Here is a 15,311-nt window from a genome sequence, read left to right on the forward strand (position 1 = left end):
GTGGAACGGCCAACCAGGGGAAAGCTGTATTTATAGAACCATAGTCATAGAGATGTACAGCATGGAAACAAACCCTTCGGTCTAATCCATCCATGCCGACCAGATATCCCAACCCAATCTAGTCCCACCTGCCAGTACCTGGCCCATATCCCTCGAAACCCTTCCTATTCACATACCCATCCAAATGCCTTTAAATGTTGCAATTGTACCAGCCTCCACCACATCCTCTGGCAACTCATTCCATGTACGTACCACCCTCTGTGTGAAGAAGTTGTTCCTTAGGTCTTTTTTATCTCTTTCCCCTCTCATCCTAAACCTATGCCCTCTAGTTCTGGACTCCCCCACCCCAGGGAAAACACTATTTATTTATCCAATCCATGCCTCTCATAATATTGTAAAACTCTGTAAAGTCACCCCTCAGCCTCCGACACTCCAGGGAAAACAACCCCAGCCTGTACAGCCTCTCCTTATAGCTCAAATCCTCCAACCCTGGCAGTATCCATGTAAGTCTTTTCTGAACCCTTTCAAGTTTTACAACATCTTTCTGAGAGAAGAAGACCAGAATTGCACACAATGTTCCAACAGTGGTCTAACAATGACCTGTACAGCTGCAACATGACCTCACAGCTCATGTACTCAATACTCTGACCAATAATGGAAAGCATACCAAATGCCTTCTTCACTATTCTATCTACCTGCGACTCCACTTCAAGGAGCTATGAACCTGCACTCCAAGGTCTTTTTGTTCAGCAACACTCCCTCGGACCTTACCATTAAGTGTATAAGTCCTGCTAAGATTTGCTTTCCCAAAATGCAGCTCCTCGCAGTTATCTGAATTAAACTCCATCTGCCACTTCTCAGCCCATTGGCCCATCTGATCAAGATCCTGTTGTAATCTGAGGTAACCTTCTTCGCTGTCCACCACACCTCCAATTTAGGTGTCATCTGCAAACTTACTAACCATACCTCTTATGCTTGCATCCAAATCATTTATATAAATGACAAAAAGTCAGGACAGGTGACTGAGGTGTCAGTGGGGGAGCACTTTGAGGACAGCGACCATGATTCTATTCGTTTTAAAATAGTGATAGAAAAGGATAGACCAGATCTAACAGTTGATGTTCTAAATTAGAGAAAGGCCAATTTTGACGGTATTAGGCAAGAACTTTCAAAAGCTAATTGGCGGTAGATGTTCGCAGGTAAAGGGACGGCTGGAAAATGGGAAGCCTTCACAAATGAGATAACGAGAATCCAGAGAAAGTATATTCCTGTTAGGGTGAAAGGGAAGGCTGGTAGGTATAGGGAATGCTGGATGACTAAAGAAATTAAGGGTTTGATTTTGAAAAAGATGGAAGCATATGTAAGGTATAGACAGGATAGATCGAGTGAATCCTTAGAAGAGTATAAAGGAAGTAGGAGTATACTGAAGAGGGAAATCAGGAGGGCAAAAAGGGGACATGAGATAGCTTTGGCAAATAGAATTAAGGAGAATCCAAAGGGTTTTTACAAATACATTAAGGACAAGAGGGTAACTAGGGAGAAAATAGAGCTCCTCAAAGATCAGCAACGCGGCCTTTGTGTGGAATCGCAGGCGATGTGGCAGATACTAAATGAGTATTTTGCATTAGTATTTACTGTGTAAAAGGATATGGATGATATAGACTGTAGGGAAATAGATGGTGACACCTTGAAAAATGTCCATATTATAGAAGAGGAAGTGCTGGATGTCTTGAAACGCATAAAGGTGGATAAGTCCCCAGGACCTGATCAGGTGTACCCTAGAACTCTGTGGGAAGCTAGAGACATGATTGCTGGGCCTCTTGCTGAGATAGTTGTATCATCAACAGTCACAGGTGAAGTGCTGGAAGACTGGAGGTTGACTTACGTGGTGCCATTGTTTAAGAAGGGTGGTAAGGATAAGCCAGGGAACAATAGACCAGTGAGCCTGACGTCGGTGGTGGGTAAGTTGTTGGAGGGAATCCTGGGGGACAGAATATACATGTATTTGGAAAGGCAAGGACTGATTAAATTGGCACTGAGCCTGGCACTGAGGCTCAGAAGGGAAGGGGGAAAACAGAAAAGCGCTAGTGGTAGGGGGCTCAATAGTTACACAGATTGACAGGAGATTTTATGGTCAGAAACCAGACCCATGGAAGGTATGTTGCCTCCCCGGTGCCAGGGTCCGGGATGTCGCCGATTGAGTTTTCAGTATTCTGAAGGGGGAGGGTGGGCAGCCAGAAATCCTGGTACATATTGGCACCAATGATATAGCCAGGAAAGGGATTGAAGATCTGAAAAGTCGCGACAGAGACCTAGGTTGGAAGCTGAAGGGCAGGACGAGTAGAGTAGTGATCTCAGGTTTGCTACCAGTGCCATGAGACAGTGAGGTGAAGAGCAGTCAGCGAGTGCAGCTTAACACATGGCTGCGAGGCTGGTGCAGGAGGGAGGGCTTCAGATACTTAGACCATTGGGATGCCTTCTGGGGAAAGTGGTACCTGTACAAGAAGGACGGGTTACACCTGAACTGGAAGGGCACAAATGGAAGATTTGTTTGTGTGGTTCGGGAGGTTTTAAACTAGTTTGGCAAGGGGGTGGGAACCAGAGCTACATATCTGAGAGAGGGGGTAGTTGCAGATGGGGCAGTGACAGGATGTAGTGAATCTATCGGGAAGGTTTTTCAGGTGATGAAACAAAAGGATCAGTTAAAGTGCGTCTGCTTTAATGCAAGAAGTATCAGAAATAAGACTGATGAACTTTGAGCATGGATCAGTACTTGGGACTATGATGTTGTGGCCATAATGGAGATGTGTGTTTCACAGAGGCAGGAATGGTTGCTAGATGTTCCAGGGTTTAGAATGTTTAAAAATAACAGTGGAGAGTGGAAAAAGAGGAAGGGGTGTAGCATTGTTAATCAGAGAATGCATCACAGCTACAGAAACGAAGGTTGTTGAGGAAGGTTTATCTATTGAGTCAGTATGAGTGGAAGTTAGGAACAGCAAGGGAGCAGCCACCTCACTGGGGGTTTTCTACAGACCCCCTAATATCAGTACGGAGATTGAAGAGCTCATAGGCTGGCAGATTTTGGAAAAATGCAGGTGCAGCAGGATTGTTGTTATGGGTGATTCCACCTTTCCCAATATTGACTGGAACCTCCTTAGTGCTGATGGTTTGAATGGAGCTGTTTTTGTCAGGTGTGTTCAGGAGGGTTTCCTTACTCAGTATGTAGACAGGCCAACGAGGGGAGAGGCCATTTTGGATTTGATGCTCGTCAATGAGTCAGGACAAATGTCAGATCACACGGTGGGAGAACACTTTGGTGACAGTGACCACAACTGCCTCACATTTACCATAGCCTTGGAGATGGAAAGGAGCAGTTACCAGAGGAAGATACTTAATTGGGGAAAAGGAAATTATGACGCTATCAGACAGGAGGTGGGAAGTACAGATTGGGATCAATTGTTCCACAGAAAGGAGACTGTTTAAGGAGTAGTTCTTATGAGTGATTCACAAATTTGTTCCTCTGAGACAGGCAAGAAGGAGTAAGATTAAGGAGCCTTGGATGACAAGACCAGAGGAGCTTCTCCTCAAAATGAAGAAGGCAGCTTATGTAAGGTGGAGGAAGCAAGGATCTAGCACAGCTTTAGAGGATTACAAGCTTCCTAGAAAGGATCTCAAAAATGGACTGAGGAGAGCCAGGAGGGGGCATGATAAAGGTTTGGCAAAAAGGATTAGGAAGAAGGCAAAGGCATTTTACTCATACGTGAGGAATAAGAGAATGATCAGAGAGAAGGTAGGGTCGATCAAGGACAGCATAGGGAACTTGTGCTTGGAGTCTGAGCAGATAGGGGAAGCCCTAAATGAGTTTTTTGCTTCAGTTTTCATTAAGGAAAGGGTCCTTGTTGTGAATGAGAACTTTGAGGAGCTGGGAAACAGGCTTGAACAGATCAAGATTGATGAAGTTGATGTGCTGGAAATTTTGGCAAACATTAAGATTGATAAGTCCCCAGGGTCAGGCCAGATTTAACCGAGGTTACTCTGTGATACAAGAAAGGAGGTTGCTAAGCCACTGATGAAGATCTTTGCTTCCTTACTCTCCACAGGAGTCGTACCGGGGGATTGGAGCGAGGTGAATGTCGTTCCTCTTTTCAAGAAGTTAATAGGGAAATCCCTGCCAATTACTGACCAGTCTGTCCTACATCTGTGGTCAGCAAGGTTTTGGAAAGAATTCTGAGGGATGTGGTTTATGACTATTTGGCAAAGCATAAAGTGATTAAAGGCAGTCAGCATTGCTTTTTGAGGGGCAGGTTATGCCTCACAAATCTTATTGAGTTCTTTGAGGAGGTGACAAGACAGGTTGACTAAGGTCAAATAGTGGATGTGGTGTATATGGACCTCAACAACGCATTTGATAAGGTAGGCTCATTCATAAAGTCAAGAAGTATGGGATACAGGGAGATTTAGATATCTGGATTCAGAATTGGTTGGCTGACAGTGGTTGTAGATAGAAAGTATTCTGCCCAGAAGTCAGTGGTGAATGGTGTCCCGCACGGCTCTGTTTTTGTGCCTCTGCTCTTTGTAGTTTTTATAAATGACTTGGATGAGGAGGTTGAGGAGTGGGTTAGTAAATTTGCTGATGACACAAAGGTTGGAGGCACCATTGATAGCATCAAGGGCAATTGCAGGCTGCAGTGTGACATAGACAGAATGCAGAGCTGGGCTGAGAAATGGCGGGTGGAGTTCAACCTGGATAAATGCAAAGTGGTGCATTTTGGAAGGTCGAACTCGAATGCTGAATATAGGATTAGACAGGATTCTTGGCAGAGTGGAGGAACAAAGGATCTTGGTGTTCAAATACATAGATCCCTCAGAGTTGTCACCCAAGTGGATAGGGTTTTTAAGAAAGCATATGGTGTTTTGGTTTTCATTAACAAGGGGATCGAGTTTAAGAGCCGCGAGGTTTTGCTGCAGCTCTACACTTGGAATATTGTGTCCAGTTCTGGTCACCCTATTATAGGAAAGATACAGAGGCTTTGGAGAGGGTGCAAAGAAGGTTTACCAGGATGCTGCCTGAACTGGATGGCTTGTCCTCCAAAGAGAGATTGACTAAGATTAGATTAGATTAGATTCTCTACAGTGTGGAAACAGGCCCTTCGGCTCAACAAGTCCACACTGACCCTCCGAAGAGTAACCCACCCAGAGCCATTTCCTTGTGACTAATGCACCTAACACTATGGACACTTTAGCATGGCCAATCCACCTGGCCTGCACATCTTTGGACTGTGGGAGGAAACCAGAGCACCCAGAGGAACCCCACACAGACACGGGGAGAATGTGCAAACTCCACACAGATAGTCGCCTGAGGCTGGAATTGAACCTGGGACCCTGGTGCTGTGAGGCAGCAGTGCTAACCACTGAGCCAAAGCTTGGGCATTCCTCTCTGGAGAGAAGGAGGAAGAGAGGTGACCTGATCAAGGTATCCAAGGTAATGAGAGGCTTGGATAGAGTTAATAGTCAGAGACTTTGCCCCAGAGCAGGATTGACTGGCACGAGGGGTCATCATTTTAAGATATTAGGAGGAAGGTATAAAGGAGACATCAGAGGTAGGTTCTTTACGCAGAGAGTTGTGAATGCATGGAATGCATTGCCAGCGGTGGTGGTGGAAGCAGAGTCATTGGGGACATTTAAGCGATTGCTGGACATGCACGTGGACAGCAGTGAATTGAGGGGTGCGCAGGTTAGGTTATTTTATTTTAGATTAGGAATTATCCCCAGCACAACATCGTGGGCTGAAGGGCCTGTTCTGTGCTGTAGTTTTTTATGTTCTATTATTTCCACCACCATCACCCCCTCTGGCAGTGCATTCCAGGCATTTACCATCCTCAGTGTAAAAAATGTGCCTCTCACATCTCCTTCAAACTTACCCCCTTTTCCCTTAAACTGCTATCCCACAGTAATTGACATTTCTACCCTGGGGAAAAGACACTGACTATCCATTCTATCCATGCCTCTCTGAATTTTGTAAGCTTCTATCAGGATGCCGCTTTGATGTTCAAGAGAAAACAAATCAAGTTGTTCTAATCTCTCCCCACAGCTATTCCCTCCAAACCAGGCAACACCCTGGTAAACTGTTTCTGTACCATCACTAAAGCCTCCACATCCTTGTGGTAGTGTGGAACAGAGTTGTACACAATACAGTCAGATCTTTTTCAACACAATTGTTGCGTTCTTGTCTCACCCTACATTATAGAAAAATCATGCTTTAGAAACAGTGATTAAAGTGTTGACAATGTAGTTGTATTACAGCCAATACATTTTAAAAATTTGCACTGTAGAAACAGGGTTCCCAATTCGTCAATCACATTACGGTGAATTTGTGTTGACAAAAAGCATGTTATAACAGAATGGTCTGTGTTCCAAATGAGGCCTCACTAGAGTTTTCTACAGCTCCAACAAGACTTGCCATTTTTTATACTCTATGCCTTGACTGATGAAGGCCAGCGTGCTGTATGCCTTCTTGACCAACTTATCCACTTGTATTGCCACTTTCAGGAAACTGTGGACCTATATGCCCAAACCTGTATGTTTGTTGATGCTACTAAGCATTCTACCATTTAATGTATACTTCCCTCCTGCATTCAATCTTCCAAAATGCATCACTTCACATTTGTCCTGATTAACTCCATCTGCTATTTCTCTGTCCAAGTCTCCAGCCTACCAATATCCTGCTGTATCCTCTGCCAATCCTCATTATCCACAGCCCTCTTTAACCTTGTCATCTGCAAACATACGAATCAGATCACCTACATTCTCCTCTATATCATTTAAAAATGTATATTACAAACAACAATAGTCCCAGCACTATTCCCAAATGAAAGCCAGTAGTCACAGATCTCCAGTCAGACCTTTATTCTCTGTCATCTATGACTAAGCCAGTTCTGTATCTATTTTAACAGCTCACCACAGATCCCATGTGACTACACCTTTCAGGTCAACCTGCCATGAGGGACTTTATTAAACTAAAGGACTTGCTGAAGTCCATATAAACAGCAGCTACCGCCCATCCCTCATCAATCATCTTTGTCACTTCCTCAAAAAATTAATTCAAGTTCTTTTCCTAATCAGTCCATATTTTTCCAAGTGTGAATAAATCCTATCCCAAACGATCTTCTCCAATAATTTCCTTACCACTGATGTAATGTTAAACAGCCTGTGATTTCCTGCATTATCCCTATTGCCCTCCTTAAACAAAGGAACAACATTGGCTACTCTCCAGTCCTCTGGGACTGCTCCTGTTGACTGGGAGAATGCAAAGATTTTGTACAAGGTCCCAACAATTTCCTCACCAACCTCCCTCACTATTCTGTGACAGATCCCATCAGATCATTGAGACTTATCTACCTGAATGCTTTGTTAAACACCCAACACCTCCTGCTTTTTTCTATTTGCATACTTCATAAAATCAGCACACTCCTCCTGAACCCTAACCTCCACCATGTTCTTCTCCTTTCTGAATACTGATGCAAAATATTTCATTGAATCCCTACATTGTGGAAGCAGGCCATTCAACCCATCAAGTCCACACAGACTTTCCAAACAGCATCCCACCCAGCTGCACCCTATCCCTGTAACTTTGCATTTACCAAGATATTGCATATCTGAAGCACACACAGTTGACCAAGGCTGGAATTGAACCCAGGTCCCTGATGATGTGAGGCAGCAGTGATAATGATTGAGCCAATGTGCTGCCCATATATAAATCTGGACTCGTCTAGGATTGGAACCCAAGGACCTCTCACATATCTACAATATACACTCCCCAAAGTGAGAATCATACCCCTAGACTATTGAGCCATTGCTAGATCTCACTCACTTACTTCAACTCCATGGATTAAGTCTCTCTTTACTCCTTGAGGGGATCTACCCTTTCACTAGCTACCCTTTTGTTCCTTATGTATGTATAAAATGCTTTGGAATTTTCCTTATTCCTGTTTGTCATAGACATTTCATGATCCCTTTTCACCCTCATAATTCCTTGTTTACTTTTTATCCTGCTATCTTTTATTGTTCAAGAGCTCTGTCCATCTTCAGTGTCCTAAACATTTCAGGTGATTTTTGACAGAGCTCTCAATTTCCCTTGTCGTTCATGATTCCCAAATCTTACCATCCTTATCGTGCATTTTCACAGGAACATTCTGGACCTGTACTCTAACCACATGGCCTTTAAAAGATTCCCAAATGATAGATGTGGATTTAACCTCAAACAGCTATCCCCAATCTACATTCCCCAGTTCCGGCCTAATATTGTGGTCGCAAGCCTTCTCCCTGGTTAATACTTTCACCTGAGATTATTCATATTCTTATCCATAAGTAACTTAAAACTTAACAGAATTAAAATCCCTGTTCCTGAAATTTGGCAGCAATATCGATGACATACAATATCACTTTTCTAATAATTGGGAATAGGCAGGTGGGATAATAAATGGCCACTTCAGATTTGTCCTGCTTTTTGTTTACAACAAGTACCTGGCAATCTTCCACATTGCTGTGCAAATGTCAATACTGTCACTAAGCAATAGTGTAATTTTAATTTCATTCCCAGTGTCAGTGAAGATTTAAAATGATGGTTATGCTTTTATTGGTAAAATGTTTGTGCAGGATAGAATCCACCCAAATGTCACAGGAAGTAGGACAAGTTTAGCTAAGGCATGAAAACAGTGTCAGGTAATTATGTATGATCCAATTCACTGATTGCTGGAATTATGCACCACTTACATTCTGGTTTCAGAGGAAATTTCTAGGAAATTCCAAACCAGGGCTGAAGTGGTTACCAAAGCTATATTCCCTCAATGGATTGTCTTTCCCTGATTAATGAATATATTCTCAGAGGAATTAAAAAGATGGTTCATCTCAAAGTAGGAGACAGTTATTAATGATAGCTAATAAGCTGACACAATAGCTACAGCACAAATGCAAAAGACAGGAAAAACATTAATTTGTCCACTCAATGCTAAAGTGGCAGATAGAAATTTAGATTCGAGTGGAAGGTAACATCAACAAGGGAATGACAAAAGAAAAACAAATTCTATCTGCAATATCAAAATAAACACATGTAAGTTTTAACACACAGTTATGTTCATGGATATTAGAAGAAGCTTGTTAATGAGGTCAGTATCGGGAATTGATTCAGACAAGTCTGGAAGAGACCATGTATTCAAGCAGATGGCAGATGTTAAATAGCAACTGAGGTCACAGGAAAAGGTGGTGCATGTATTAGGGCAGGACCAGAGTTGAAGTTGAGTTTTTGAACAATGTTTTCTATGGAGATGGGTTTGACAGCTAGTGACACAGCATGAAAATCTAACAGCTCCCTGCCTAATCTCCCCCTCCAGTGTTTGGAAACAAAATGAGTAGAAAGCTAAATTTGAATTATTACACTACCTTTACATGAGTGAACTGAAAAGGTGAGAATGATCAACATTTCCAGAAAAGGAACCAAGGAGCTTACATTTCTCCCTGTAAAACAGCATATCAGGAAAACCATTTTCAAATCTTGCTAATTTTGTTACTTTCCTCATTTATCCCTTAACCATGTTTGTATGTCTGTCTGTCTTTTTGGTGGATGGAGCTGAAAACAAATGTTCTCCATTTATCACAGAGATATTAATTAGATTCCCTTGTTGTTCATTTTTTCTCTGCAAATATAATAATGTATTTAATAAATTTTTGAGTGTTTGTTAAAGATGCATACACACTGGAGCTATTATTGGGGGTCTGTGACAGTTTAATTTCACTGTGTTGCAAATACAGAAATAGAAAGGTTCTAGTTTGGCTGTTTATAACCATATGGTATATGAATTTCAATGCTGGTGTGATATTACGCATGTTGGCTGTCTGTCCCAGACTTCCACAACTCCCAACATAGTGTCCAACATTAGATATCATTCCATAGCTGGTCTGTATTTGGTAAATAATCCTGAGTGTGTGAGGAATCATGTGAACAACCAGTAGTTTGGATTACATGCCTAAGTCAGTTTTCTTCTAATAAAGGCAGAGACTCTTCTACAGACCAATCATACTGGACTCGAAATGTTAACTGTTTCTCTCTCCACAGATCCTGCTAGATCTATTAGATTTAGTCTTGAATGTGCAACCTCACCATTCGAATAAACTTGCTGCTTCCCAACAAGAATCTAAACACTTCACCTGAAAAGTTGTGAATACATGCAGTGAGTTGCCGATGATGTTGACATTAGCCTTGCCAGGCTCCTCAAGTGATTCTGCCACTTTCCCTGCCATAGCCCACCTTGTTCAGGCCCCGATAACATTCCATTCCTTTTCACTAAGTCCTTTGGAAGATACAAGATAATAGGGCTTTCTCCTTTTTGAGGAGAAAGTGAGGACTGCAGATGCTGGAGATCGGAGCTTAAAAATGTGTTGCTGGAAAAGCGCAGCAGGTCAGGCAGCATCAAAGGAACAGGAGAATCGACGTTTCGGGCATAAGCCCTTCTTCAGGAATGAGGAGGGTGTGCCAAGGAGGCTAAAGGTAGAGAGGAGGCACTTGGGGGAGGGGCATTGGGAATACGATAGTTGGAAAGAGGTTAAGGTGAGGGTGATAGGCCGGAGAGGGGGTGGGGGCGGAGAGGTCGGGAAGAAGATTGCAGGTCAAGAAGGCGGTGCTGAGTCTGAGTGTTGGGACAGAGAAAAGTACCAAAAACTTTCATGTATGTACCCTCACACACCAGATTCTCCTCCACTTCCCGCTCCTCTGCCCTTGAACCTCGCCCCTCCAATTACCACCAGGACAGAACCCCACCGGTCCTCACCTACCACCCCACCAACCTCCAGATACATTGTATCATCCTTCATCATTTCCGCCACCTCCATACAGATCCCACCACCAAGGATATATTTCGCTCCCCACCCCTATCAGCGTTCTGGAAAGATCACTCCCTCCGCGACTCCCTCATCAGATCCACACCCCCCACCAACCCAACCTCCACTCCTGGCACCTTCCCCTGCAACCGCAAGAAATGCAAAACTTGCGCCCACACCTCCCCCCTCACTTCCCTCCAAGGTCCCAAGGGATCCTTCCATATCCATCAGAAATTCACCTGCACCTCCACACACATCATTTAGTGCATCCGCTGCACTCGATGTGGCCTCCTATACATTAGGGAGAGAGGCCGCCTACTTGCGGAACATTTCAGAGAACACCTCTGGGACACCTGCACCAACCAACCCAACCGCCCCATGGCTGAACACTTTAACTCCCCCTCCTACTCCGCCAAGGACATGCAGGTCCTTGGCCTCCTCCATCGCCAGACCATAGCAACACGACGCCTGGAGGAAGAGCGCCTCATCTTCTGCCTAGGAACCCTCTAACCACAAGGGATGAATGCAGATTTTTCCAGCTTTCTCATTTCTCCTCCCCCCACCTTTTCTCAGTCCCAATCCTCAGACTCAGCACCGCCTTCTTGACCTGGAATCTTCTTCCCGACCTCTCCGCCCCCACCCCCTCTCCGGCCTATCACGCTCACCTTAACCTCCTTCCATCTATTGTATGCCCAACACCCCTCCCCCAAGTCCCTCCTCCTTACCTTTTATCTTAGCCTGCTTGGCACACCCTCCTCATTCCTGAAGAAGGGCTTATGCCCGAAACGTCGATTCTCCTGCTCCTTTGATGCTGCCTGACCTGCTGCGCTTTTCCAGCAACACATTTTTAAGCTCTCTCCTTTGTGAGGTTTCTTTTCATTTATTCACTCATGGGATGTGATCATTGCTGGCGGTACCAGCATTTATTGCCTGTCTCTAGTTGCTCTTGAGAAGGTGACGATGTCCTGCCTTGTTGAACTGCTGCAGTCCCTGTCCTGCAGGTCGACCCAAAATGCCACATGATTTACATGGCGAGTCCAGGTAAAATCGTCATTACTTGGCATTTGTTTGATGCAAATGTGACTTGCCACGTGTCCATAAGACCATAAGACCATAAGATATAGGAGTGGAAGTAAGGCCATTCGGCCCATCGAGTACGCTCCGCCATTCAATCATGGCTGATGGGCATTTCAACTCCACTTACCTGCATTCTCCCCGTAGCCCTTAATTCCTTGTGACATCAAGAATTTATCAATCTCTGCCTTGAAGACATTTAGCGTCCCGGCCTCCACTGCACTCTGTGGCAATGAATTCCACAGGCCCACCACTCTCTGGCTGAAGAAATGTCTCCGCATTTCTGTTCTGACTTTACCCCCTCTAATTCTAAGGCTGTGTCCACGGGTCCTAGTCTCCTTGCCTAATGGAAACAATTTCCTAGCGTTCACCCTCTCAAAGCCATGTATTATCTTGTAAGTTTCTATTAAATCTCCCCTTAATCTTTTAAACTCCAATGAATACAATCCCAGGATCCTCAGCCGTTCCTCATATGTTAGACCTACCATTCTAGGGATCATCCGTGTGAATCTCCGCTGGACACACTCCAGTGCCAGTATGTCCTTCCTGAGGTGTGGGGACCAAAACTGGACACAGTACTCCAAATGGGGCCTAACCAGAGCTTTATAAAGTCTCAGTAGCACAACAGTGCTTTTATATTCCAACCCTCTTGAGATAATTGACAACATTGCATTCGCTTTCTTAATCAGGGACTCAATCTGCATGTTTACCTTTAGAGAATCCTCGACTAGCACTCCCAGATCCCTTTGTACTTTGGCTTTATGAATTTTCTCACCGTTTAGAAAGTAGTCTGTGCTTATATTCTTTTTGCCAAAGTGCAAGACCTCGCATTTGCTCACATTGAATTCCATCAGCCATTTCCTGGACCACTCTTCCAAACTGTCTAGATCGTTCTGCAGACTCCCCACTTCCTCAGTACTACCTGCCTGTCCACCTAACTTTGTATCATCGGCAAACTTCGCTAGAATGCCCCCAGTCCCTTCATCCAGATCATTAATATATAATGCGAACAGCTGTGGCCCCAACACTGAACCCTGCGGGACACCGCTCATCACCGGCTGCCATTCCAAAAAATAACCTTTTATCCCAACTCTCTGCCTTCTGTCAGACAGCCAATCCTCAATCCATCCCAGTAGCTCACCTCGAACACCATGGGCCCTCAACTTGCTCAGCAGCCTCCCGTGTGGCACCTTATCAAAGGCCTTTTGGAAGTCTAGATAGACCACATCCACTGGGTTTCCCCAGTCTAACCTACTTGTCACCTCTTCAAAGAACTCCAACAGGTTTGTCAGGCACGACCTCCCCTTATTAAATCTGTTTCCAGCACCACTAATCCAGAGATCATAACCAATCATGACTGGCAGTTAGTGTATGCACAATTTCTGATCAGTTTTGTTAAAATTAATGATTTCTAGGGATGTGTTTCTTTCAGTGCAGGGAAGCAGTGGGCTGCCCCCACATTTGGTGAATAGCTGGCTGCACAGACACAACTTGGAGCTTAACAGCAAGTATTGAAAATAGCATCCATTCTCATCCAGAAATGCCACTGTGATTTTTACAGTCACTGGCAGTGCCATCTTCTCACTGATCCCAGGGTCCAGGTTGGCACTGTCCTGTAACTCGTTCCTTGTTGACCTGAAGCCACTTCAGACATTGTTTCTGGTTGAAATGAAGGCAGGAGAAATGCTGATGAAATGACCTTTGGAGAACACTGTTGCCTCTCTGTCTTCTCCCATTGTTGCTGAATGCCTGTGAAACTGTGGAGTAGGTTTCTGAAACAAGAATCCAGTCTGCATCCAATCTGATTGAATATCATTGCCATGGCAACTCCCAAGGCTTCCAGTGCAGACCAAGCACACTTGGACTTGTGGCCTTCCCAACATGCTTCACAGCACACAAAGTGGTCATGCCATTGTATGTCATTCAGGCTTCATGGTGTCAGCAGGAGCAGCAACTCTGTGGAAACCAATAGTGTGGTCAAAGACATCTAATGGTGTTTTAAGTTTTGCATCTTATGATAATCCAAACCTGGTTGGAAGAAATCTAATACAGGATTTCAACAGCCTTCCCATTTTCGAAGTCCGTACACAGATTTTTGCCATGGGCAAGTGTCCTCCTCACTTCAAAGGACTGCCAGAGGTGGAAGAAGACAGTGTTTATCTTTGTGTAGAATGGCACACATATGAAAGAAACACATCTATTTCATTCTTTATAATAATTCTCTCAGGATGTATATTGTGAGGAAGGTAATGTGCTATGGTCATCTCCCAGGCATCTACAAATACCACGTTGACACCTGTGAACATCTTCCTCATCACTGAATCAATCTGAGAAGCGTACCAATCACTGTAATAGGTAACGATCTGTAGGGGGTTTTCCCGGACATTGGCCGTCTTTATTACAACCAGTGTATCCGGACTCCTGTTGAGTAACTGGAGAATTGATCTCCTGATATTCTGTATTCTTCGAATATAAACTTCGACAGGAAAAGGGGGGAAATGGGCCGTTAGGGTAATGGCTATAACTATGTTTCTCCCTCCTGTAATCTCGTCCAGTTTATTTGAAATGAGTTGTAGGTGTTGACTTGTAATGGTACTGAACTGGATCGGAGGGCCATGAGGGTGAAACTCTAACATGATGATGTTTTCCAAGTTCACAGCAAGAAGAGGACCCACCTTGATAGGATTGGCAAGGTCCAATCTTTTGATGTCTAAAATAGAAAACAAAAGATACAAGCTGCTCAACTATAATATTTCTAATGTTAAGAGATAAGAAACTGGGAGAAAGCATCATCTTCATCAGCAAAATTCAAAACAAATGCACTGATTTTTGTGATTGTTGAGAAGGATTTAAATCCTACTCCTTGCAGTAAACACAGATAAAAGGACTAATCCTATATCACATTAATATACGTTCACTTATTCTGTCAACAATTTCTTTTCTTTGACCTATCTCCACCTTAAATTTATGGACCATTCTCCAATAAAGAGGCAGCCAGACTGTTGATCTGTTCCTGGTGCTCTGCCAATGCTGGTCTGTCTGATCTCAAAGTAACAGGTGAGACTGGGGAGAATGAACTGTGACAGATTTTGCAGTCCCCTCTGTGAGGAATACTTCAGTCTGACTAAGTGAACATAGACTGAAAATCACTCTGCGGCAATGCGGAGGAAGTACGTCCCGGTGAACATCAATGTTCATTGTCTGATATTCAAAATAATTTATTCAGAGTCAACAAAATAAATTAATTAATTATTGATCTGAAGGCAGAATTTTTGTTTACCAATTCTACCCAATTGCTTTGGACAGAGAAAAAAAATCCTCTGCAAATATCACTCTGTTTCTCTTCCATGACATGATCCCTTTGT

This window comes from Chiloscyllium punctatum, chromosome 15, assembly GCF_047496795.1.
Source record: "Chiloscyllium punctatum isolate Juve2018m chromosome 15, sChiPun1.3, whole genome shotgun sequence".
Lineage (NCBI taxonomy): Eukaryota > Metazoa > Chordata > Chondrichthyes > Orectolobiformes > Hemiscylliidae > Chiloscyllium > Chiloscyllium punctatum.